This window comes from Cherax quadricarinatus, chromosome 45, assembly GCF_038502225.1.
Source record: "Cherax quadricarinatus isolate ZL_2023a chromosome 45, ASM3850222v1, whole genome shotgun sequence".
Classification (NCBI taxonomy): domain Eukaryota; kingdom Metazoa; phylum Arthropoda; class Malacostraca; order Decapoda; family Parastacidae; genus Cherax; species Cherax quadricarinatus.
In genome coordinates, this window is record NC_091336.1 from 10,468,989 (window position 1) to 10,496,456 (window position 27,468).

The window sequence follows — 27,468 nt, forward strand, 5'->3', positions numbered from 1 at the left end:
TCCGGGGGTCAGCGCCCCTCGAGGCTCACACCTCACAGCGGATCAGGGCCTGATCAACTAGGCTATTACTGCTGGCCGCAACGCAGACCGACGTACGAACCACAGCCAGGCTGGTCAGGTACTGTCCGGCTCCCTCTTGAAGACAGCCAGGGGGCTATACGTATACCTGGAGTATACCTGGAGAGGATTTCGGGGATCAACGCCCCCGAGGCCCGGTCTGTGACCGGGCCTCGCAGCATTTCTTGAAGACAATGGAGATAACTCTCCCAATTTACCGCTCTTTCTTATGTTATGAAAAGCATCAGTCGTCTATATGGACTATAACAAGAGTCCTCCAACATAGCCTAGTGCTTTCATCATCTAATTTTTGCCTGGTCTCAATAGGAGATATTTGTGTGGAAAAAATACTTTTGTACAACTTAGGATATTTATTAGAGATGTTTCGCCAGTAGCGACTTTTTCCACTCGTGGCGAAACGTCTCCTTTAATAAATGTCCTGAATTGTACTTAAGTGTCTTTTTCCACATCTTGTCGGTGTCACTAGACCATTTTTCAAGGGACAGTTGGAAACATTCTTAAGCTGATTAATAAAGACGGATTACAAGTTCGTGAGATGCTGCAGGTACCAACCGTTGTCTTGATTATTGTTTTAGTCATGTTCACTTTTCTTTATTATTGTTTTAGTCATGTTCATTTTTCTTTATTATTGTTTTAGTCATGTTCGTTTTTCTTTATTATTGTTTTAGTCATGTTCATTTTTCTTTATTATTGTTTTAGTCATGTTCACTTTTCTTTATTATTGTTTTAGTCATGTTCATTTTTCTTTATTATTGTTTTAGTCATGTTCATTTTTCTTTATTATTGTTTTAGTCATGTTCATTTTTCGTTATTATTGTTTTAGTCATGTTCATTTTTCGTTATTGTTTTAGTCATGTTCATTTTTCGTTAGTCATGTTCGTTTTTCTTTATTATTGTTTTAGTCATGTTCATTTTTCGTTATTATTGTTTTAGTCATGTTCATTTTTCTTTATTATTGTTTTAGTCATGTTCATTTTTCGTTATTATTGTTTTAGTCATGTTCATTTTTCTTTATTATTGTTTTAGTCATGTTCATTTTTCGTTATTATTGTTTTAGTCATGTTCATTTTTCTTTATTATTGTTTTAGTCATGTTCATTTTTCTTTATTATTGTTTTAGTCATGTTCATTTTTCTTTATTATTGTTTTAGTCATGTTCATTTTTCTTTATTATTGTTTTAGTCATGTTCATTTTTCGTTATTATTGTTTTAGTCATGTTCATTTTTCATTATTATTGTTTTAGTCATGTTCATTTTTCGTTATTATTGTTTTAGTCATGTTCATTTTTCTTTATTATTGTTTGTCATGTTCATTTTTCTTTATTATTGTTTTAGTCATGTTCATTTTTCTTTATTATTGTTTGTCATGTTCATTTTTCTTTATTATTGTTTTAGTCATGTTCATTTTTCTTTATTATTGTTTTAGTCATGTTCATTTTTCGTTATTATTGTTTTAGTCATGTTCATTTTTCTTTATTATTGTTTTAGTCATGTTCATTTTTCGTTATTATTGTTTTAGTCATGTTCATTTTTCTTTATTGTTTTAGTCATGTTCATTTTTCTTGATTATTGTTTTAGTCATGTTCATTTTTCTTGATTATTGTTTTAGTCATGTTCATTTTTCTTGATTATTGCTTTAGTCATGTTCATTTTTCTTGATTATTGTTTTAGTCATGTTCATTTTTCTTGATTATTGTTTTAGTCATGTTCATTTTTCTTGATTATTATAATCTTTCTCAGATATGTTACGTAGGCTGTTACTCTGGGCATCTGTAATTTAAATGGACGTTTTCCAACAAATAGCCAAAAACTAAATAATTTGTTTGAAAATTTATGTTTGTCAAACTAAAAAAAAAAAACTTATAAAAGATAGTGAGTGTCAAGTTACGTAAGACATGTCACAACGAGCACGACTGACATGACTGATGCTGAAGTAAAGAGAAAAAACCTAAGACATGTCACAACGAGCACGACTGACATGACTGATGCTGAAGTAAAGAGAAAAAACCTTAAGTTTATTTTGGTACAGGTACATATAAATAGTTATACAAATTATCATGCACAGTAACGTGTGTAAATTACCTGGGATAACCCAATATAATAGTGAAATATTCTACTGTTCATATTGATCTACATTTTTATGTGATGGGTAGGGCATGTTAAATAATCACAGAAATTCTTTATTTTGCAATTTGTTCCATGTCAAGGCGTAGATTGTGTAATAGGCTGGTCGGGCGTGGGAGTGGTGGGAGGGAGAGAGGCGGACACCATCACCAGTTGTTACTGTTATTTGTTTACACGAGCTACCAGCTGGGTTTAAACACAGAAGTAAGAGAAGGCAGATGGTTCCTTCAGCACCCACAACGGAGCCTCTTCTCTTACCAGACTCATATTACTAACACAACTTCCTTGGCTTCCTGTTTGTTTTAACACAATTACGTGCATCAGCATGGTGCTGATACACTTGTCTCGGAGAGTTAAGTGGTGGGAAATAACGTTAGGCATGTCTCTGTTATATTCAATCACACAGGATGGGTAGCATACGTGAGGTAATAAAATCTGTAAGCCTGAGCTGCGAGACTTCACTAGAGCGAGAAAAATACGTCAGGTATTCTACAAAGCCATTTTCACTTGGCGAAAAGAACAGCATAACCTATAACAACACATTGAGATACCCATGAACCCTGTCCTTGATCTGTGTACGTCCAGCTTGTAGGATGACATCCTACCTGACCGCTGGACAGTCTCTCGTAGTACCTGTTCCACTACCAAAACCACACACATTTTGACTTGTGTCCGTAATGTCCTACATGTGTGAGAGAAATATCCTTGACAGGGTCAGTGTTCACTTGCAACATCATCTCCCACCGAGTCTCCTTGAGGCCTTACCTCTGAGAAGCACCGATACTACTGTAGCCTCTCTGAATACTTTTAACTGACAGAGCTGCCTTTGACAAGAAAAACTGAATAATGGTGTTGGTTATCCTGAGTTACTTATTTGGAATGGGTTTCTTGACTTATCCTAGATTACGCAGAATGACTTTCTTGGGTTATCCTGATTACTTACCCGGAATGGATTTCTTGAGTTATCCTGGCTGCTTATCCATCACCATAAGAGCTCAGTGTTTTGGCTTGCTCAAGAACTTACAAGGGAACTTGTCTACCTCAACTACCCTCCTCTGTCAACACTACCCGAGTCATGTTACCTCCACAGCTTCTAACTTAACCCTCAGCAACATTCCACAGGCTCTCCTAGTATTAATACCTTCTTAATTGTTTTTTCGAGATTTCAGTCAGATCTCGAGAGCTTACGAATAGTTACATAAAATTTTTAGCTAATACAAAAATGATCCTCTTGTAATTCATCACCATTTAACAATATTGCGTGAATATATCATGCATAATACATTCATTAGAGACAGATAATATAATTATGTATTTTTAAAATGCGTAAACCCTCAATTTAAACGACTAAATTGGTAATAGTTATGGTGGATAGAGATGAGATTATCTTGTTGTGAACCAACAATAACAGTCCTGTAACCGGCGAACTTTGTCAGTTGTTTAAGAATCATCATCATATACTAAATGTTATAATTATACCATAATTTTAAAGGGGTGGACCGATAAGCCAGCAAAAGGCCTCGGTCAGATTACCAAAAGCTCCAAAGGCCCGCGTCAGGAAACACTTGCCCTGTTTCCTATACAAAAGACAAGGTAATCAGTCTCTCTGCCTAGGTGCAGGTGATGAGCACTGTCGTCTTGAAGAATCTTCATGAAACGCAGCCAGATGATGATGATATATTGGCCAGGAACGACGAAGTCCTGACACGGGACTACATTTGCCAGATGGTGACCCGTCACTGGCTCCTGAAGGAGTGTCGGGTCACCACCCTCATGGCCCGGTGCCAGACCTGGCCTTCTGGTTGATGACCTGATCAGCCAGGCTGATGGCGCTAGATGCACGTAGCCCAACGAATGTAGCACAGCTTGACTGTCCAGAACAAACATGAGGAACTTATCCAGTTTCCTCTTAAAGACATCCAGAGGTGTGTTGGTAATTTCCTTTATGCATGAAAGAAGGATGTTGAAAAGTTTTGGTCCTTTTACACTTACTGAGTTGTCTCTTAGTGTATTCATTGCTCTCCTGCCTTTCATTGGAGGTATTTTGCACCGTCTGCCGAGCCTTTTCTTTCATATGGAGTGACTTTCTATGAGCAGATTTGGGACCAATCTCTCCAGAATTTTCCAGGTATAAATTATGATGTATCTTTCTTGTCTACGTTCCAGGGAGCACAGTTGGAGGAACTTCAAGAAGTTCCAATAATTTAAATGCTGAAGCAAAGCTATACGATCAGTGAAGGTCCTCTGTATATCCTACGTTTCTGGATCCTCTTTTATCTGATTTGCTGAGTTGTGGTTAAATAAACACTTCTTGTAAATGAAAATACGATTTGGGAAGAAATAAGACATTTTTAAAAATTAACGTCGAGGAAAATTTCAAGAAAGAGACGTATTAAAATGAGTGTTTCCCCTGAGACCCTTCAAGGGAGGTTCCTTGATGCTGGTGAGAGGCTCTTGATCTAAGGAAATGGGCTTGTGCTCCAGTTCCTTGAATAGAGTCTAGCGCTGCATGACCGCTACGGGTTTAGTGATTCCTCATGAATGCAAGAATAATAATAATACTAATAATAGTTTCCCTGAGACAATGTTGTCCTCAACTGAGTCTGGAGATGATCTTAGTAATGACTGGTTCTCAAGGTGACCCACATACTTGACTCCCGCATCCTTCTTCTCTTGTTGGGTTAAGTTTTTGTTTGTATTCGTGAGTTTATGCATCAGGTATCCGCCTACACCTTGCCCACTCCTTGCTTGTGTCCTGCCTGCAGTATTGTCACACTACACACACACACACACACACACACACACACACACACACACACACACACACACACACACGCTAACACACACACACACACACACACACACACACACACACACACACACACACACACACACACACACACACACACACACACACACACACACACACACACACACACACACACACACACACACACACACACACACACACACACACACACACACACACACACACACACACACACACACTAACACACATACACTAACACACATACACTAACACACACACACATACACACATACACTAACACACATACACACACACACACACACACACACACACACACACACACACACACACACACACACACTCACACACTAACACACATACACACACACACACACACACACACACACACTAACACACACACATACTAACACACACACACACACACACACACACACATCACACACACACACACACACACACACACACACACACACACATCACACACATACACTAACACACATACACACATACACTAACACACATACACACACACACACACACACACACACACACACACACTCACACACTAACACACATACACTAACACACACACACATACACACATACAAACACACACACATACTAACACACACACACACACACACACACACACACACACACACATCACACACACACACACACATCACACACACACACACACACACACACACACACACACACACATCACACACACACACACACATCACACACACACACACACACACACACACACACACACACACACTAACACTAACACACACACTAGCACACACTAGCACACACTAGCACACACTAACACACAATAACACACAATAACACAATAACACACAATAACACACTAGCACACACTAGCACACACTAGCACACACTAACACACACTAACACACACTAGTTGCTTCCGTCTTGTTATACTAACATGTAACTGAAGCTTCTTAAACTCTTTGAACTCTTTCAGAATTGATGATCTTTCCTTTATTTCCTGAAAATGTAAGATGACAGGTAATATACATTCTCTCTCTCTCTCTCTCTCTCTCTCTCTCTCTCTCTCTCTCTCTCTCTCTCTCTCTCTCTCTCTCTCTCTCTCTCTCTCTCTCTCTCTCTCTCTCTCGCCCCTTACCGAGCATTGCTACATGTGTAACATTTCCATTGGTTTGACTGTTTCTTAAAACAAAATAATATATGTAAGCGTGTGGGCGACTGACTTTCCCAAAACTCTTGTCTTACTGGAAATGTTGTGGGGAGGACAGCAGGAGTGCTAGGGACGGAGAGAGAGTAGGTGGGTGGGTGGGTTGGAAGTTGGGTTAGTGGCGTAGGTCAGCAGGTCAGGTTAGACGAGGTCAATAGTGTGTGTGACTTTTATGTGTGATTCAGTGTCTGTAAGTTGAGTGTTGCTCCCTCAACCACCTCCCTCCTTAACCCCTCCCCACCTCCCTCCTTAACCCCTCCTAACCTCCCTCCTTAACCCCTCCCCTCCTCCCTCCTTAACCCCTCCCCACTTCCCTCCTTAACCCCTCCCCACTTCCCTTCTTCACCCCTCCCCACTTCCTTCACCCCGTGGGTTTAACACCCCTTGGGTTTAACATTCCACGAAATACATCTCACTTCAATACAGTAGCAGGCCCCCAACAACAACAGCCTGGTTAGACAACCTGCGAGAGTAAGGAAACTCTAGAGACCAGTTATAGGTATATCACAGGTATATATAAAAATTCGGTAAATCTGTTTAGGCCAGTTTGCCGCCAGCAGCAACAACATAATTGACCAGGCCAGCACTGGCCCAGGGCCGGCCTGCGAAAATAGGAAAACTGAAAACCCGTCAAAGGAATATCAAAAGATATAAGAAAGCTAATTGTGCAACAGTTGTGAGTCTGTTTTGTCACAGAATATTTATCTAAATGACTTTGAATGGCAGAGTTATTCATTACAATATGTTCAGCACTGACGTCAGGCTGACAGGCAGTAAATATGAAGTCAAACACGCGTCTCTGGTGGTATATACGAGCGTTACACAAGTGATGTGTGACAGCCTTGGCAGGATGCCTGACTGAACTGCTGTATTCACTAGATTAGTTAGTGATTTACCAAGTTCCTTCTTGTTTGTATTGAAAATAGGAAAGCAGATGGGTGGTCGTGAAGGGTTGGTGAGTGGCGAGACATATTTGGTGGGCGTGAGGGGTGGGCGGGCGGTGGGCGGGCATCACACAAACACTTCAGCTCCACCCAGTTTATACCTGTGGTGGTAACCCAGGTGTAAGCGGCACTAACAAGTCTTCAACACCCAGGTGTGTGTCTTGGCTGTCTCTCCACCAACTCTTACTCCAACGTCAACAAAAACGTCTGATTTTCAACTATTTAAAGCGACGAACGTGCCAGCCCCGCTGCCAAACGTTTATGTAATTATCTTATTGGTGGTTCACTATACGTATGGTTTAATTAAAGTTAAATTAATGTGACAGTGGCTTTTAAACTCTTAAACTGTACCACAATAGTAAACAGATAATTCACACATAGGAGATTGAAACTTATGACGACGTTTCGGTCTGACTTGGACTGCATAGAGCAAATACATATAGACACAGAAATGAGACACCAGATAAGGGCTGTGTATTTCGACCTCTTGAGGTCGTCTTCAGCAGATAAGTAAGAAGGCATTTTTCGGGCTACTAATCCCTGAAGGGACGACGACTCTTGAGCATCGTCCCTCTAGGCATAAAGAGGATTACCAACAAACTTCTAGTTGTCTTCAAGAGGGAACTCGACAGATTCCTCGAGAAACAGTTCCTGATTAACTGGGTTGTGATGCATACGTTTGACTGTGGACGGCGGACTCTAACAGCTTGATCGATCAAGCCAGCAACTAGGTGGTGTGGTCTGGAACCGGGCCACGGGGGTAGTGACCTGCGGAAGCGATTCCTGGTAATGCGTTACGACCCACCCGGGGATCGAATTCTGGTTCTTTCGATTGTGAACTAAATGTTGTGACACTGAACTAATATGAAGAGAAATGGTTCAGAGAACCGACCAGATTGATGGACTGATTACATCGACTCCAGACTTAGGGACTGATTACCTCAAACTCCTTTTGTTGTTCACCATTCTCCTTTTGTATGGACTGATGAAGCCACTGTGTGGTGAAACGTTTCCTCAATAAAGATACCCAAGTGTTGCACATGTGTCTAATTTATCAAGATTAATATGGAAACCTCACTTACTGTTTGATGGCGGGGTTGAGGTGGAACCCCAGATTGTGCTGAGGGGTTAGTAGCTATCACTTGAGGGGTCTCCCTGGGAAGGAGGGGGAGGGGGTTGGGGTTTACGCCTATGTGTGGGGAGAGTAGATTAAGATAACATCAGTGGAGCAGGCAGGAGGCGTCACTCACAGTAGTCTTTATTATATGTAAATGTCGAGGTGTTGGAGAGTGTTGCGTGCAGTTTAACACCCAACTTTTCTCTGTTGATGTTTTACTGTTGTATTTTAATATCTACTGAGGTTTTAACACTGCATTAGAACTGCCATTTGAATTTTAACTCTGTCATCAGTTTAAGATTACAAGACAGTAGTGTTATAATGCATAACATGAAGAACTTCAGCGTCTCATAATGTATGATATATATTGATGTTTTGTTTCCAGTTTTAAATTTGACCCCATCCTTGGCCCTCCTCCCCATCCTTGGCCCTACCCCCCCATCCTTGGCCCTACCCCCCCATCCTTGGCCCTCCCCCCATCCTTGGCCCTCCTCCCCATCCATGGCCCTCCCCATCCTTGGCCCTCCCCCCATCCATGGCCCTCCTCATCTCTGGCCTTCCTCCTCATCTCTGGCCTTCCTCCCCATCCCGGACCCTCCTCCCCATCCCTAATCATTGTTCTGGCAGCAACTTGGTTCTTATTCTCCCTTAAACAGCTTTTAGGTAGTAAGTTGTTAAACTGACCATCCAGCAAGTACTATCTTCTTCTCATAAGTGTGAAACACGAAAGCCTGTTAAACGTTTTACACTCTGGTGGGATTGCTGGTGCTTTATCTATGTCTAAATGAATATATAAGTACTTAAAGTATATCTTTAGCTATACTTTCTTGCCATTTTCTTAATTGTTCTTAGTCTTGTAATATTCCCTATCCAATTGAGGAGACCTAGTCTGAGACCTAGCAGCGATAATGCCCAGCACCATTAACAGATTTACAGATATATTGTAAACATCTTTAAGGTTTAAAATAGTCTGTCTTGGGGAGAGAGAACTACTCCCCTCCATCCATCCCCCCCTCCCTCCGGTGATTTTTTTTCTGTTATTGAGAAGAGAAGCTGGTGAGTCGATTAGAGCGAGGTATTAAATATGTCTTGCAAGGCTTCTTTGCCCTCCTCCCTTACGCAGCAGGGAGAACATTTCTCACCTCTCATTCAGCAGGGAAAACATTTCTCACCTCTCATTCAGCAGGGAAAACAACATCTCTCTCACCTCTCATTCAGCAGAGAAAGCTAGATCCCCTTCCCCCAGTCTATCATTCAGCAGGGAGAACAAGATCCCCTTCCCCCAGTCTCTCATTCAGCAGGGAGGGGAGCAACACCCCAGCCTCTTATTCAGCAGGGAGGCAGACACTCTCCACCACTCATCGTAAAAGAAGACAGCAGTACAAAATAGTATGAGATGAATGGGGCACAAACTACATGGGTCTTGAGAATGAAAGAGCATAATGTAATGTCATTGTGCTGGGAAGGGGAGGATGCCAAAGAGTTTTTGAACGAACCAGCAGAAAATTAGTGAGCAAGAGGGAGGGGCGGCTGGGGAATGTGATGAATGGCCGGTAGTGTGTGCATTTTACCTCTCTGAGTTCGTAGGTGTTGAGCTCCATTTCTTGGGCCGCCCTCTTAACTTCGTTGACTGGCGTAATCTATTGTTACTTTTTCGATACCCCAGAGCGATTTTTTTTTTTTTGTCAGTGGTGTTAGTTTTGAGGTGCGCGAATACAAGGATTCTTTCTACAGCCTCGTGTCTTGGCGCTGCAGTCTGTCTTTGCTTCATTATTGTTGACGTTGTTATTTGAATTTAATTTTGTCTCTCGCAGGTCCTTGATGTATGTCCTGGACATTTCTGAGTAGTTCTCCATCTTGTTTCAACCTTAGAATTTATATATTATATCTGCAATTGGATCGTAGGCATCATCGCCCCCACGACCCGGTCTCGGGTTATATTTTTAAATTGAAAGAAAATATTGCTGGAATAAGAATTAAGTAAAAACAGTCAAGAAAGCCAGGTGTGAGACGGGGGAAGGGCGATAATCAAAGGAACTAATAACATGTAAATATAAACATAAATGAATATGATCAATAATAACCAACATGGAGACAGAAATACACAAGATTAATTGATCTGTATATTTCGATCCCCTTCTGGGATCATCTTCAGCAGAGTTCAAGAATATATGTAGGTTATTATTGAGCGGGGGCGTTGATCCCCAAAACCCTCTCCAGGTATCCATAGACGGATATATACAGTAAATATGCTCAAACCCACATGGAGACAGAAGCTCGGGGGTTTACAGTAGATATATTTATAAACCTATAATAGCAGATATACAAATAGATCTTTAAACAGTTATCTGTTATAAGGTCTGTTGGTAGGCAGCGTAAAGTGTGACTGGCGGCAACATTGAACCTTGGGTAGCTCTGAATACAAGTTGGATGTGAGTGGGACCTGTCTAGCATGGGCCACTAGACCTACTGCAGTATTCCTTCGTTCTTGTGTGTAATTCTAGGCCTTTTCTGTTAAACACTTTCTTCTTTGTACATATCCTTTCTCAGAATCTGTAGATTACATGAATACAGATCAATCGATCTTATCTTTTCTCTGTGTTAATATTTTGCTGTATGTTGAAATAATTGATTCTATCAGTTACTATGTCATAATGCCTTTCCAGTTTTAGTTGCTTGAATTCACTGTATGTCAGGACACCATACGTTAGCGCCGCCGAGCTGTCAGTAGTACTGTGTACTGTAGTATATCAGTTAAAACCGTTACTCGCGAGTGGCTGCCTCCCTGACTATGACGTCACGAGTCCCTTCTTTTGAACCGCCTTGCCCTGGGCAGTGGTCAGTCAGAGTTGAGTTGAAGGCGGATAGCAGACTAAAAGGCCAGGCTCTGGGTTCTCCTTCAGAATACTTTAATATACGCTACCAGTCATCCAACTAGGTTGTTTATTGTATCCAAATCGTTCACCAAATCCGCCTTGACATTGGAGGTAAATCTTTAGACCACTTTTCGGTCCTTCCCGAGCCATTATCGTGACTTGATAATGGCTCAGGATGGACCGAAACGTTTAAAGATTTATCTTTGGTGTGTGCTGTGCCTTGCTCCGGCCAAGGTGCGACACGTCTCACACTCCAATGATTTCTGTCCGATCTAAGCCTCTTCAGATATTTTATATTTATGCTAGGTTAGGTTAATATTTACATTTAGCTAACCAGCAGTAACTGAATGGCAAAAACTAGTCACTGGTATGTGGAAGAGCCAGACATATCCTGGTTTAGGTACAACAAACGAAGACATTGGAATGTTTCAGAATTTATTTAGGCTACTTTTCACTCACTAGAATTCTTGTCAAAAGTTGACAAAACTCTCGGCGCGCGAAATGTAACCTAAATAAATATTCAAGCACTTCATATGTTTTCATTTATCGAAATTATGCCAATTATCCTCTAATCGCTTAGAACGTTGGTATTCTTACGTGCACTGTTGGGTATGGTCACGTGTGTATGTGTGTGTGTGTATGTACTCACCTAATTGTGGCTGCAGGGGTCGATTTAAAGCTCCTGGCCCCACCTCTTCACTAGTCGCTATTATGTCACTTCCTGCTCCATGAACTTTATCATACCTCTTAAAGCTATGTATGGATCCTGCCTCCATTACATCACTTCCCAGACTATTCCACTTCCTGACAACTCTGAAGAAATACTTCCTAACATCCCTGTGATTCATCTGAGTCTTGAACTTCCATCTGTGTCCCTTTGTTGATGTGTCCCATCTCTGGAACATCCTGTCTCTGTCCACCTTATCGATTCCTCTCAGTATCTTATATGTCGTTATTATATCCCCCCTCTCTCTCCTGTCCTCCAGTGTCGTCAGGTCGATTTCCCTTAACCTGTCCTTATAGGACATGCCACTTAGCTCCGGGACTAGTCTTGTTGCAAACCTTTGCACTTTCTCTAGTTTCCTTATATTACAACCTAGGATTTCAAATGGCCTGTTATCCCAGGTGTAATGGGAGCAAATAAACACAGAAAAAGTTTAGACTTATATTATCCTTCACCAATTATAACAGCAATATGTACACTATGTACAGTGATAAATATAGTGCACTCCACGGTAAGCAAGGCAGAAATAGAAGCCACAAGATAGCAGACCGTGCTTCAACCAGCTCTAGAGTGGGAATGACAAGGGCAGACAGGAGAGCGGTATCCACATAACCTCTGCGATTGTCAATCCCACCTTCTTATTGGCTAGAACCTGGTCACTAGTTGAACGATGGGGCCCCATCATCAACTCTTAGCAACCTGGTTCGCTGGTTGGGGGAGATAGCCTGTAAATGAGGGTGTGTCCATGCGCCGAATAAAGGTTACGTACTCTTTGCATGCCACACCTTATATGCTTGGCTAGGTGTGGGTTCCAAACTGGTGCTGCATACTCTAATATGGGCCTAACGTATACAGTGTGCAGGATCCTGAACGATTCCTTATTAAGATGTCGGAATGCTGTTCTGAGGTTTGCTAGGCGCCCATATGCTGCAGCAGTTATTTGGTTGATGTGCACCTCAGGAGATGTGCCTGGTGTTATACTCGCCCCAAGATCCTTTTCCTTGAGTGAGGTTTGTAGTCTCTGGCCCCCTAGACTGTACTCCGTCTGCAGCCTTTGCCCTTCCCCAGTCTGCATGACTTTTTTGCTTGGTGGGGTTGAACTCCAGGAGTCAGTTGCTGGACCAGGCCTGCAGCCTGTCCAGATCGTTTTGTAGTTCTGCATGGTCCTCGTCCGATTGAATTCTCATCAACTTCACATCATCTACAAACAAGGACATTTCTGAGTCTATTCCTTCCGTCATGTCGTTCACAAATACCAGAAACAGCACCGGTCCTAGAACTGACCCCTGTGGAACCCCTCTTGTCACAGGCGCCCACTGACACCTCGCCATGTACCATGACTCGCTGTTGTCTTCCTGACATGTATTCCCCGATCCACTGCAGTGCCTTCCCTGTTATCCCTGCCTGGTCTTCCAGCTTTTACACCAATCTCTTGTGTGGAACTGTGTCAAATGCCTTCTTGCAGTTCAAGAAAATGCAATCTACCCACCCCTATCTCTCTTGTTTTATTGTTGTCACCCTGTCATAGAACTCCATAGGATTTCCCGTCCCTGAAACCGTGATGGCTGTCGTTGATAAGCTCATTCCTGATAAGCTCATACCTGATTAACTGGTCCTTAATTGTTCTCCTCCTGATGTGGCTGTACAACAGCTTCGAGTCAGATTTGGCTTTCGCTGCTGTCATTTTCGTATTGTCGTTGGGCCTCCCTTTTTACCTGTGCATATTCATTTCTGGCTCTACAACTGGTCTCCTTATTCTCCTGGGTCCTTTGTCTTCTATACTTCTTCCATTCTCTAGCACACTTGGCTTCGGCTTCTCTATACCTTTGAGTGAACCAAGGGCTCATCCTGGCTTTCTCGTTATTTCTGTTACCCTTGGGCACAAACCTCTTCTCAACTTCTTTGTATATTGTTGTCACATATTCCATCATCTCCTTTACTAACTTCCCTGCCAGTTCTCTGTCTCACTGAACCTCGTGCAGGAAATTCCTCATGCCTGTGTAGTCCCCTCTCTTGTAGTTTGGCTTCATTCGTCCTGCCCTTCCTGCTTCCCACTCGTGTAGAAGACTAATCTGGTATGTGTGTGTGTGTGTGTGTGTGTGTGTGTGTGTGTGTGTGTGTGTGTGTGTGTGTGTGTACTCACCTAGTTGTGGTTGCGGGGGTCGAGTCACAGCTCCTGGCCCCGCCTCTTCAACTAGCCGCTACTCAGTCAGTCTTCCCTCTCCGTGAGCTTTATCATACCTCTTCTTAAAGCTATATATGGATCCTGCCTCCACTACATCACTACCCAGGCTATTCCACTTTCTGACAACTCTGTGACTGAAGAAATACTTCTGAACATCCCTGTGGTTCATCTGAGTCTTCAACTTCCAACTGTGACCCCTTGTTGCTGTGTCCCGTCTCTGGAACATCCTGTCTCTGTCCAACTTGTCTATATCTCTCAGTATTTTATATGTCGTTATCATATCTCCCCTATCTCTCCTGTCTTCCAGTGTCGTCAGGTCGATTTCCCTTAACCTCTCCTCGCAGGACATAACCCTTAGCTCCAGGACTAGTCTTGTTGCAAGCCTTTGCACTTTCTCTAGTTTCCTTGCTTGCTTGGCTAGGTGAGGGTTCCAAACTGGCGCTGCATATTCCAATATGGGCCTAACGTACACAGTGTACAGGGTCCTGAATGAGTCCTTATTTAGATGGAATGCTGTTCTTAGGTTTGCCAGGCGCCCATATGCTGCAGAAGTTATTTGGTTGATGTGAGCCTCGGAAGATGTGCCCGATGTTATGCACACACCGAGATTCTTTTCCTTGAGTGAGGTTTGTAGACTCTGGCCCCTAGACCGTACTCCATTTGTGGTCTTGTGTGTGTGTGTGTGTGTGTGTACTCACCTAGTTGTACTCACCTAGTTGAGGTTGCGGGGGTCGAGTCCGAGCTCCTGGCCCCGCCTCTTCACTGATCGCTACTAGGTCACTCTCCCTGAGCCGTGAGCTTTATCATACCTCTGCTTAAAGCTATGTATGGATCCTGCCTCCACTACATCGCTTCCCAAACTATTCCACTTACTGACTACTCTGTGGCTGAAGAAATACTTCCTAACATCCCTGTGATTCATCTGTGTCTTCAGCTTCCAACTGTGTCCCCTTGTTACTGTGTCCAATCTCTGGAACATCCTGTCTTTGTCCACCTTGTCAATTCCTCTCAGTATTTTGTATGTCGTTATCATGTCCCCCCTATCTCTCCTGTCCTCCAGTGTCGTCAGGTTGATTTCCCTTAACCTCTCCTCGTAGGACATACCTCTTAGCTCTGGGACTAGTCTTGTTGCAAACCTTTGCACTTTCTCTAGTTTCTTCACGTGCTTGGCTAGGTGTGGGTTCCAAACTGGTGCCGCATACTCCAATATGGGCCTAACGTACACGGTGTACAGGGTCCTGAATGATTCCTTATTAAGATGTCGGAATGCTGTTCTGAGGTTTGCTAGGCGCCCATATGCTGCAGCAGTTATTTGGTTGATGTGCGCTTCAGATGATGTGCCTGGTGTTATACTCACCCCAAGATCTTTTTCCTTGAGTGAGGTTTGTAGTCTCTGACCCCCTAGACTGTACTCCGTCTGCGGCCTTCTTTGCCCTTCCCCAATCTTCATGACTTTGCACTTGGTGGGATTGAACTCCAGGAGCCAATTGCTGGACCAGGTCTGCAGCTTGTCCAGATCCCTTTGTAGTTCTGCCTGGTCTTCGATCGAGTGAATTCTTCTCATCAACTTCACGTCATCTGCAAACAGGGACACCTCAGAGTCTATTCCTTCCGTCATGTCGTTCACAAATACCAGAAACAGCACTGGTCCTAGGACTGACCCCTGCGGGACCCCGCTGGTCACAGGTGCCCACTCTGACACCTCGCCACGTACCATGACTCGCTGCTGTCTTCCTGACAAGTATTCCCTGATCCCTGTGTGTGTGTGTGTGTGTGTGTGTGTGTGTGTGTGTGTGTGTGTGTGTGTGTGTGTGTGGACGATGTATTTGGCTTAGTGAAACACTTTAAATATACAGTGTTGTAGTGGTGACAGACTGGTGGTGGTTAGCAAGATGGGAAGTAAGGAGTGATGGGCAAGATGGCAGACAGGTGGTGACGGTGAGTACAGTGGTTGGCAGATGGTGGTGGGCAGGATGGCAGACAGGTGGTGCAGGAGAGAGGAAGGGTGAGTCAGAAGCATCAGTGTTGCCAGATGGTTGAGGATGACAGACAGTTTCTTATAGTCTGGATCTGGTAGAAAGCTCCAAGACGTCCTCTTTTTTTATTATTATTACCTAGACCAGTGATGACTAAGATAAAGATCCCAGATTAGTCTTCTACACCAGATAAAATTATATCATGTAGCAGTGACTTTCAAAGCGAATGTACGAAGTCTGTGTCAACTTCGATAGTTACAAATTGCTGCTCTTACCACATCTTGAACAAAAACATTTGCCTGGTCACCGCGTGTGTGTGTATCTGGTCTATTTATATCATCATTACCGGTTTTACTTGTTGTTCTATAAGTAACAATAAACGAAGCATTTCCCTGATGCGGCTCCTATAACGTTCCAAGGAAAGTTTGTATTGTTCCTTCCTAACATTATAGTTGTAGCTGTGAAACATCATAACAACGGTATGCTTTTTTTTTTTTTTACGAGAACATATAAGTCGATCAAGCGCCATACGTTTCTCACCGCTTCCTGTCACAATGTTCTATTTTAGCTTGGTATAGTTGCTTCCTGTGGCCTGCCTGAGTACCTGTAGCAGTAGCAGGTGCAGGGCCACGGACGCTGCAATGATTTAACCATCCCGCTACCACAAAGGTAAAACAGTTGATAAATTAGACACATGTGCAACACTTGGGTTACCTGGAGGTTATTCCGGGAATCAACGCCCCCGCGGCCCGGTCCATGACCAGGCCTCCCGGTGGATCAGGACCTGATCAACCAGGCTGTTACTGCTGGCTGCACGCAGTCCAACGTACGAGCCACAGCCCGGCTGATCCGGCACTGACTTTAGGTATCTGTCCAGCTCTCTCTTGAAGGCAGCCAGGGGTTTATTGGCAATTCACCTAATGTTTGATGGGAGGCTGTTGAACAGTCTTGGGCCCCGGACACTTATATGTTTTCCCTTAGTGTACCAATGACGCCCCTACTTTTAATTGGGGGCATTTTGCATCGCCTGCCCAGTCTTTTACTTTAGTAGGGAGTGATTTCTGTGTGCAGATTTGGGACCATTCCTTCCAGGATTTTCCAAGTGTAGATTATGATATATCTCTCCCTCCTGCGTTCCAACGGGTACAAGTCAAGTGCTTCCAAGTGTTCCCAGTAGTTAAGGTGCTTGACAGAATTTATACGTGCAGTAAAGGATCTCTGTACACTCTCTAGATCTGCAATTTCACCTGCTTTGAATGGAGATGTTAATGTACAGCAGTATTCCAGCCTAGAGAGAACAAGTGATTTGAAAAGGATCATCATTGGCTTGGCATCTCTCGTTTTGAACGTTCTCATTATCCATCCTATCATTTTCTTTGCACTTGTGATCCTTGAAAGTGAGATCCTCAGACATTACTACTCCCAGGTCCCTTACATTATTTTTCCGCTCTATTGTATGGCCAGAATCTGTAGTATACTCTGTTCTAGTTATTATCTCCTCCAGTTTTCCATAACGGAGTAGTTGGAATTTGTACTCATTGAACATCATATTGTTTACCGTTGCCCATTGGAAAACTTTGTTTATATCTTCTTGGAGGTTAACCGCGTCCTCAGCAGATGACAGCCTCATGCAGATCCTAGTATCATCCGCAAAGGATGATACGGTGCTGTGATGTATATCTCTGTCTATGTCTGATACGAGGATAAGGAATAAGATGGGGGCGAGTACTGTGCCTTGTGGAACAGAGCTCTTCACTATGGCAGCCTCCGATTTAACTCTGTTGACCACTACTCTTTGTGTTCGATTTGTTAGGAAGTTGAAGATCCATCTCCCCACTTTCCCAGTTATTCCTTTTGCACGTATTTTATGGGCTATTACGCCATGATCGCATTTGTCAAATGCTTTTGCAAAGTCTGTGTATATTACATCTGCATTCTGATTTTCTTCCAGTGCATCCAAGGCCATGTCATAGTGATCCAGTAGTTGTGAGAGGCAGGAGCGACCTGCCCTGAACCCATGTTGCCCTGGATTGTGCAGATTTTGGGAATCCAGGTGATTTGCAATCCTGCTTCTTAGCACTCTTTCAAAGATTTTTATGATGTGGGACGTCAGAGCTATTGGTCTATAGTTCTTAGCTAATGCTTTGCTGCCACCTTTATGGAGTGGGGCTATATCCGTCGGTTTAAGTGACTGTGGAATTTCACCCATGTATGTTTATAGTGGAAACGTTTCGCCACACAGTGGCTTCATCAGTCTTCGGGTGTTGATAGCGAGACCTTAGGTTAGGTAAAAATTTGTCGGGAAACAGGCCAAGTGTTTCTTGACGCTGGTCTTAGGCAGATGATGATCCGCCGTTGGAGCTTTTGGTCATCTAACCGAAGCCTTCTGCTGGCTTACCGGTCCACCTGCTTAAAAATTATGGTCATAGTTATATTCATTAGTATACAGCGAGACCTGATCAGCCTGGTTGTTATGGCTATGTGCTATTATATTAGTGGTGTACAGTACCGACAAGTTGATATGTAAGACACGTGTGCAACACTTGGGTATCTTTATTTTCGATTCTTTGACGACTTTATTGATCTGGCCGTCAACCAGGAGGCCTAGACTTTGTCCCTCTACGTTCGTTCCAGCAAGCTATTACAGCTACTTCCTGGCAGACCTGACCGTGTTCTTTGACTCGCGGAAGAGGTGGGTAGCTCTATTCCATTGGATCAAGAGACCCTTCATCAATATCAATGTACCCTGATTCCTTGAAGAAAACAAGGTGGATAGTGTAAGGTCAGAACTAAAATATCTGGGTGTGGTTTTTAGATATTAGACGATGAAAGTTATAGTAATGCTTTAAGACGTCCTCATTATGGTCACCTATGTAGGTACTGGTGTCAGTCACTATACCTAGGGTATAGTCAGCAGTCACATAGTGGACATAGCCACCATTTCCAGGGTATTTGTGTTGTCAGTCAGTAAAGTCACATAGTGCTGTGTCAGTCACCAGCATGGTCACCTAGGGTAGTTGTGTCAGTAATCAAACCTAGGGTATTGGTGTTATAAGTCACGGGTATTCGGGCGGCAGGGTGGAGAACATGGGCGGGGTGGGCGGCAGTGTTGGGTAGTGTGGCCATGGAGGGCAGAACGCGGGAGAGTGGATGAGCCCAGAGACTGCTCAGTGACTTAGCAGTGGGCGCGCGGGTAGGTTGCTGCCCATTGGTACTCCGTGCCCACTTCTAGGCTGCCCGCTTACACCCCGCTAAGTGTGTTTTCCCAAGCGCCTGTGAATATCCGTGTCTAGGAAGTGTGTGACTAGAGGTACATCTTGAAAAGGTATACACGCACGTCATGTGATAATGTGAAGTCATCCTCGTTTTGAAAAAAAAAAACAATGGTGAAAAATGTTAAGAGTAACATGCCAGTGTATTAGCAGAGAGCCAGTGTAATGGTGATGTTTGTCTACTGGTAGACAGACCCGATGTGATGACGGTTGTGATCACTGTTAGACCCAATTGTTGTGATTGTGTATTGGAGGAGGTTATGACAGCAATATACCCGCATTGCTCCTCTCTTCCAGCTGCTGGAGTGGCCACGCCCAGCTATTTTTTTTTTTTTTGACATGTCTGTTTGACTTCGTTTCATAACAATACCCCTGCGTAACTGTAAAGGTTTACCTTGTTTATATTCCTGTGTTGTTCCTGCTGACTCGAGTACCCCGTGTGGTATTCATGTCTGGTACCTTGTGTGGCACTACTTGTTGGCTCTGATACCCCAAGTTTACCATTTTAACCAGGTGATCATTTCCAGATGAGTTTGCTTTAAAAATACCGCACTTGTTTCCGTTCCCTTCTTACTGTTTACTCAACTGCCTACAGTGTTTTCAATTCCGTTCTTTGCCTCTGTTTACCTGTTATCTCTACCTATCCTCATATCTTGCCTCTCCAGTAACTTACTTTCCGCATCATTTCTTGGTACACCGTCAGTTTCACGGTATTCACATACACATACTACATGGAGTACATGACTTAACGACCCCACTGAAAATAAGCCACACTGCTTGGTCTTCTTGGATTATCCTGGGTTACAAACTCTCAGAAATTAATGATGGAAATAACTAACCTACTTTCAGCTTCTTCCATTTTGCAACTGATTTTCTGTGCTCTTTGTTAATCAGTTTTCACACCAACTACAGACCAAGTGCCTTACCAACAACTACTTTTGACAAATGCCGTCTCCCGCCAATGCAGGGTGGTCCAAGAAAGAGAACACATTCACTAACATTCACTCAGTCACCGTCTTTCTAGAGGTGTGTTGACAACAGAGTAACCAGCAGCATCCCCCACCTCTCCTGCAGAGAGCAGACAACGCCTGCGCTCTGAAGGAGTCCAGCTAACCGTTTTCCGTGAATCCCTTCATAAAAATTACCTTACTCACACTCCAACACCAGCAGTTTATCAGTCTTTGTTTATGCTCTAGGAAGATAAAGGTCAGCTTGACTCAGAGGGAGGGAGGGAGGGAGAGAATTTGGGGGGCAGGGGGTGCTCACATGAATCTGCGTGGGAGATTAGTAGGCTTACTACCCTGTTGGTATTAGTTCCAGACTCGTGCAGAGTCGCAGGATTAACCTCCCTCCCTCTCTGCTCTCTCAAAAAAAAAGTCACATCATGCCCCAGGCTACATATTAAGAGTTTAATAAATATGTCGGCTTACACCGGGATAAGCATTACCTGGGATTTTACTCTACTCATCTACAACTCTTGTGCTAAATCATGTCCTGATATCCTTTCTAAGCTAAATTTGTTCAACTTCAGTTCAGTGTTGGGAGTCCTATCTTGGTTAGCTACTTTCAACACGTTATTGATATCCTTTTTTATTTATTTGTTTTCCATTTGCATGCGTCAGTTATATTCCTCCTAATTTTACCTCTTTCCAACAAGTGCAAATTCAGTGCCTTTAGCCTATTGTCATTGGAAAGACTTCTGATTTATATAATAACCTTCGTCATCCTTCTCTGTATGTTTTACAGCGCATTTATGTCCGTTTTCTATAGTGGAAACTAACTGAGCGACGTAATCTAAATGATACATTACCAAAAATATATAAACAACTTGCATTATTTATACTTGCATTATTTATACTTCCTGATACGAAAATAGATACAGAGATCATTTACGGATCGCATAGAGGCAGTAAAATATTTAAATTATTGGAAACGCCTTATAGTCCTAATAAGCTGAGAGAGAGAGAGAGAGAGAGAGAGAGAGAGAGAGAGAGAGAGAGAGAGAGAGAGAGAGATAGATAGATACATACATACATTATAATATATACGTGAAAAGCACTTGAGGTCATTGTCCAAAATCTGCACATTGCCATAAGAACATATTGGAGTGCGTAATGTGGTAGGAAGTGCAAAACAAACTCAGTGAAAAATAGGAACGCAGTGGGCACAACAAAAGGACATTGTATCAACATCCGTGGCCGTAGACTATTCAACATCTTACCAGAAGATATCAGAAACACTGCTGGGACAAGTGTAGAGGTCTTCAAGAAACTGGACAGGTATCTTCACCAGGTGCCAGATTAATCAGGTAACCTGGAGGTCGTTCTGAGGGTAAACGCCCCCGCGGCCCAGTCCTTGACTAGGCCTCCCGGTAAATTAGGGGCTGATTAACCAGGCTGGACTGCATGCAATCCAGCGTACGAACTACAGTCTGGCTGATCGGGCACTGACTTCAGGTAGCTGTCTAGTTCCCTGTTGAAGGCAGGCAGGGGTCTGTTAGTAATTCCCCTTATGTATCATGGGAGGCTGTTCAAAACAGTCTTGGGCCCCGGACACTTACTGTGTTTTATTTTAGTGTATTCACAGCACCCCTTCTTCTCATTGGGAGTATGTTGCACCGTCTTCCAATTCGCGTGGTTTGCAGTTAGGCTGTGATGGATATGAGGGCCGACGGGTAACCACCAGCAACAACCTGGTTGTCTAGGCAAGCACCAGACAAGCCTTGCCCAAGGTCGGGTTCTGGAGTAGAAAGCTCTCAAAACTCATTAAAGGTATATCAAGTGTATGAAACCAAGAATCCTATAAGCTTTCTTGCGAACACATGAAACTTGGCCAAAGCCGGAGGGTAGGGTAGAAAGCCCTCGAAATCGGTCACAGGTATATCACAGCCGGGGTGGCTGGACTGAGCCCTCACCTGCCTCTCTACGCTATGGGATGGACCGCCACCTGGCCTAGTGACGGGGGGTGGGGGTGGTCTACTGGGGGTAGATAGAGAGGTTGTTATTGTGGGTCACGGTGCTATGGTATGATGGTGGCTGTATTTTTAAACAAAATTAGTTTCAAAAACTGAGAAATCTTTTACATAGAGTGGTGGTTTGTGAGTTTTCCAGGGAAGGTTTATTAAATCTGGGGGTAAAGGGAGAGAACAATTTTGATTTTGTATTTTGGAGAAAGCTGGGAGAGAACCACTAAATGAGATTACAGAGAAAGGGGGAATTTGTTATAGATAAGTAATTATTATTTGTTTCATAATAGATGCGGTCGTGGTGCTAGTGTACAAATGAGATGGAATAAGCAGGGTCATATATTTTTAGAGACAATGCTATCCAGAGAAAGGTAGTCAAAAGAGGGATATATGACAGTTGTGTGTTTCTATCCTTAAAAAAGGGGAAGGGATAGACACAAAACAAAATATAGGGAAGGACACTTGGTCACGGATTAGGCTATAAATACCTCCAGCGGTGTTAAATGCAGTCACTCGAGAGAGGCTTGGAGGCTTGATGACAGTTGTGGTAGTGGAAGCCATGGTGCTAGTATAGGTAATGGTAACTCTAAGGCAGGAGAGTTAGTTGCGATGGTGGATAGTGGTAGCTCTGGAGTTAGGGTGGTATTGTCCTCGTAACGTAGCAGTGGCATATATACTCTAGTTATAAGAGGAAGAATGGTGATGGGGGTTATGATAATGGTTTAAGTATTATTATATACCAGCTGAAGTTTATCACATGCCAAAATGGGGTGAGAGGTGAGGTCAGCATTGTGACGCCAGCTGCGGTGGAGAAGGCAGCCGACACGCAGATGGTACAACTAGCCAAGGTGTAAAGTTTTTCTTAGGTCTCTGTCATGTTGTAAATTCGCGCAATTGAGGGGTGTTAATTGTTTGTCTCGTCTGAGAAAATATGTAACTCAGTATTTCACCAGATGGAGCGCAGGTGACACCAGCTGTTGATGACGATGTAATAGGGTCAGGTGAAGGTGATGCCACTGAACATTCACCAATTCTCTCTCTCTCTCTCTCTCTCTCTCTCTCTCTCTCTCTCTCTCTCTCTCTCTCTGTCTCTCTCTCTCTTTCTCTCTCTCTTTCTCTCTCTCTCTCCCTCTCTCTCTCTCTCTCTCTTTTCTCTCTCTCTCTTCTCTCTCTCTCTTTCTCTTCTCTTTTCTCTCTCTTCTCTCTCTTCTCTCTCTCTCTCTCTCTCTCTCTCTCTCTCTCTCTCTCTCTCTCTCTCTCTCTCTCTCTCTCTCTCTCTCTCTCTCTCTCTCTCTCTCTCTTTCTCTCTCTCTCTCTCTCTCCAACATGGTATATCTTTGGTATGGCCTCAGTTCTGGTCTCCACATACATTACAGAATGAACATCAATGTGCTGGGAAGCCTAGAGAAGGATGAGAAATTTATTCGAATTAGAAACATCTCCTACGAAGACAGACTGACGAACCTAAATTTGTATTGATTGAGTGTACAAATGGAAAACAGGAATAAATAAAGGTAATATAAATAAGGTGCTGAAAATATCTAAGACAAGATTCGCAGCAATAGATTCACATTAGACAAATTTATATTTAGAAAGGATATGGGGAAGCGCTACCTGGAGGGTATTCTTGGGATCAACGCCCCCGCGGCCCGATCCATGAGCAGGCCTCCCGGTGGAGCAGGGCCTGATCAGCCAGGCTGTTACTGCTGACCGCACGTAGTCTAACTTACGAACCAGAGCCCGGCTGATCCGGTACTGACTTGAGGGATCTGTCCAGCTCCCTCTTGAAGACAACCAGGGGTCTATTGGTCTTTGGCCCCGGACACTTATTGTGTTTTCTCTTAGTGTACTAATGGCGCCCCTACTTTTCATTGGGGGTATATTGCCTCGCCTGCCAAGTCTTTTTCTTTCGTAGAGAGTGATTTCTGTGTGCAGATTAGGGACCGGTCCCTCTAGGATTTTCCAGGTGTAGATTATGATGCATCTCTCTCGCATATGTTCCAGTGAGTACAAGTCAAGTGTTTCCAAGCGTTCCCAGTAGTTAAGGTGTTTGATGGAACTTATATGTGCAGTAAAGATTTAAATGTACAGCAGTTTTCCAGCCTAGAGAGAACAAGTGATTTAAAAAGGATATTATTGGCTTCGCATCTCTTGTCCTGAATGTTCTCATTATCCATCCTATCAGTTTCCTCGTAGATGTGAAAGTGGCACTTTTGTGATCCTTGAGGTGAGATCCTCAGACATTACCACTCCTAGGTCCTTCACATTACTTTTCCGCTTTGTTGTGTGATTAGAGTTTGTAGTATACTCAGTTCTAGCTATTATTTCCTCCAGTTTTCCATAACGGAGTAGTTGGAATTTATCTTCATCGAGTACAATATTGTTCTCTGTTGCCCACTGGAAAACTTGGTTTATATCTTCTTGGAGCTTTGCCGTGTCCTCAATGGATGACTCTCATGCAGATCCTAGTATCTTCTGCAAAGGATGATACAGTGCTATGGTTTACATAAGAACATAAGAATGGAGGAACACTGCAGAAGGCCTACTGGTCCATGCGAGGCAGGTCCTTACCAAAACGACTACTACCTAAAGTTTCCCAAGAAATAACTCCCGTACCCAATGACACTAATCAAACCCAGCCCCTCCCACTCGTATATTTGTCCAGTCTCTTCTTAAAGCTACCCAAGGTCCTAGCCTCTATCACCCCACTGGGAAGACTGTTCCACGCATCTACAACTCTGTTAGAAAACCAGTACTTACCTATGTCCTTTCTAAATCTAAATTTATCCAACTTAAATCCATTATTCCTGGTTCTTACCTGGTTCGACACCCTCAGTACTTAATTAATATCTCCCTTGTTTATGCCCGTCATCCACTTATACACTTCAATGATATCTCCCCTCATTCTACGCCTCTCCAGAGAGTGGAGATTTAAGGCTTTGAGTCTATCTTCATACGGGAGGTTCCTTACACAGTAAACCATTTTAGTCATTCTTCTCTGTATGTTCTCTAATGAGTCTATATCCATCCTGTAGTAAGGGGACCAAAACTGAGCAGCATAATCTAAATGAGGCCTCACTAGTGATGTATAGAGCTGTAAAATAACTTTTGGAGATATACTTCTTGAGATAAATCCAAGTAATCTGTTGGCCTTGTTGCGCACACTAAGGCACTGCTGTCTTGGCTTTAGATTTCTGCTTACCATGACTCCCAAGTCTTTACATCTCTGTCTGTCTGATATGAGGATGAGGAACAGGATAGGGGCGAGTACTGTGCCTTGTGGAACAGAGCTCTTCACTATGGCAGCTTCCGATTTAACTCTATTTACCACTACCCTTTGTGTTCGATTGATTAGAAAGTTGAAGATCCATCTCCCCACTTTGCCAGCACGTATTTTGTGTGCTATTACACCATGATTGCACTTGTCAAAGGCTTTTGCAAAATCTGTGTTATACTACATCTGCATTCTGTTTGCTTTCCAGTGCATCCAAGACCATATCATAATGGTCCAGTAGTTGCGAGAGGCAGGAGCGACCTGCTCTGAACCTATGTTGCCCTGGATTGTACAATTGTTGGGAGTCCAAGCGATTTGCAATCCTGCTTCTTAGAACTCTTTCTAAGATTTTTATGATGTGGGACGTTAAAGCTATTGGTCTATAGTTCTTAGCTATTGTTTTGCTACCACCTTTATGGAGTGGGGCTATATCCGATGTTTTTAGTGACTGGAATCTCACCTGTGTCTATGCTCCTTCTCCATAGCATACTTAGAGCCCGTGAACGGGGTTTCTTGCAGTTCTTAATGAACACAGTTCCACGATCTTTCCATTTGCTGTGGAACTTGACAGTTCCACGAGTCTGGGCCTGGGGCTGAGTGCATGGGCATGCTGTCAATGACTTTCTCAAAGACTGGTGGAGTTAGGGTTATGTCAGAAATTTCGTATACATTGACGAGATTTTGAGGCTCATTCATGAAAAAAATATTTGGATTGTCTATCTTTAAACTGATTAGTGGCTCGCTGAACACAGTCATTTGAGATTTCAGTATCTCACTCATTTCTTTGTTGTCATCTATGTAGGATCCATCTTGTCTGAGCAGGGGCCCTATACTAAATGTGGTTTTTGCCTTGTTTTTGGCATATGAAAAGAAATATTTTGAATTTCTTTCAATTTCACTAATCGCTTTTAGCTCCTCTTGTCTCTCCTGGATCCTGTATGAGTGCTTAAACTCAATATTTTCCATTTCCCTGGTTAGTGCTTCCTTCTGTGCTTCAGATGATATAGCATTCTTGAGGAGCTCAGTGATTCTTCGCTTTCTCCTGTAGAGGGAGCGTCTCTTTCCAGTTTACTTCTCTTCTTTTTTCTTAGGGGAATATGCCTTGAACATACTTCAGCTACCAGAAAGTTGATCTTTTCAAGGCACCAGTTAGGGCCCATGTTATTTAAGATATCTCCCCACCATGTTTCATTTAGAACATGGTTTACCTGGTACCAGTTGATGTTCTTGTTGTTGAAGGTAGCATCATCGGGGCGAAAACTTTGTGTAGGTTTAAATATAGGTTGGACGGGTATACGAGTGGGTACGAGTTAGACGTCCCGTAGGCCTAGCGCAGTGTTGTTCATTCTTATGTTGGGTTTGGTTTTCCGTACACGCTCTTATATGATGTGGAGACTTAGGGGAGACTGCTGCTCCTGCTGAATTATTCTGAAGGGGAGCCAGTGCATGCAGGCAGATGATTGCTCGTGGGACCAGGGGGCTGGTGAAGTGTCGGAAGAGAGAAAACTTATTGCAAATGAGGGAAGGGGAGAGAGAGGGAGGGAGGTAGGTAGGTAGGTAGGTGAAGGGGAGGAGACAACGTTTAATGATGGAAGGAGACAGGAGAAAGGGCCCGTATATAGGAAACTGGGCGTGGAAATTTTAGTATGACGGGATTGAACAGTTAAAAATTAAAAAATTTAGCAAAACAAAAATATAATAGCATGTTAAACTTGGAGCGTCGTATATACGGATTCAGATTGAGAGGATTACTGCTAAACGCGAGAGCAGAGGCACTTTGACTTCTAGGTTATTATTATGTAGTTTTCTTGAGTTAATTAAAGAAGAGGGCGAGGCAGGCACGAACACGGAAGAATGGAACGGCTGGAGAGTGCTTGATCAAGGACGGTGGTTGTTGGTGTGTGGTGGTGGTCGTTCG

The 27,468-nt window shown here is 43.2% G+C and overlaps 1 protein-coding gene across 5 annotated transcripts in view; it reads left to right on the top strand.

Moving 5' to 3' along the window:
- Nucleotides 1-19,202: 19,202 nt before the first annotated feature.
- The window catches only part of LOC128694850 (serine-rich adhesin for platelets), a 161,531-nt gene continuing 153,265 nt past the window's right edge, over nt 19,203-27,468 (top strand). For 3 of the 5 annotated variants that reach the window (XM_053785186.2, XM_053785190.2, XM_053785189.2), the window contains exon 1: nt 19,207-19,364. The gene's annotated coding sequence lies outside the window, so the exon portion shown is untranslated. Of the gene's footprint in view, nt 19,365-27,468 lie in introns of all 5 variants that reach the window. The other 2 variants (XM_053785187.2, XM_053785188.2) reach the window with 2 other exon arrangements.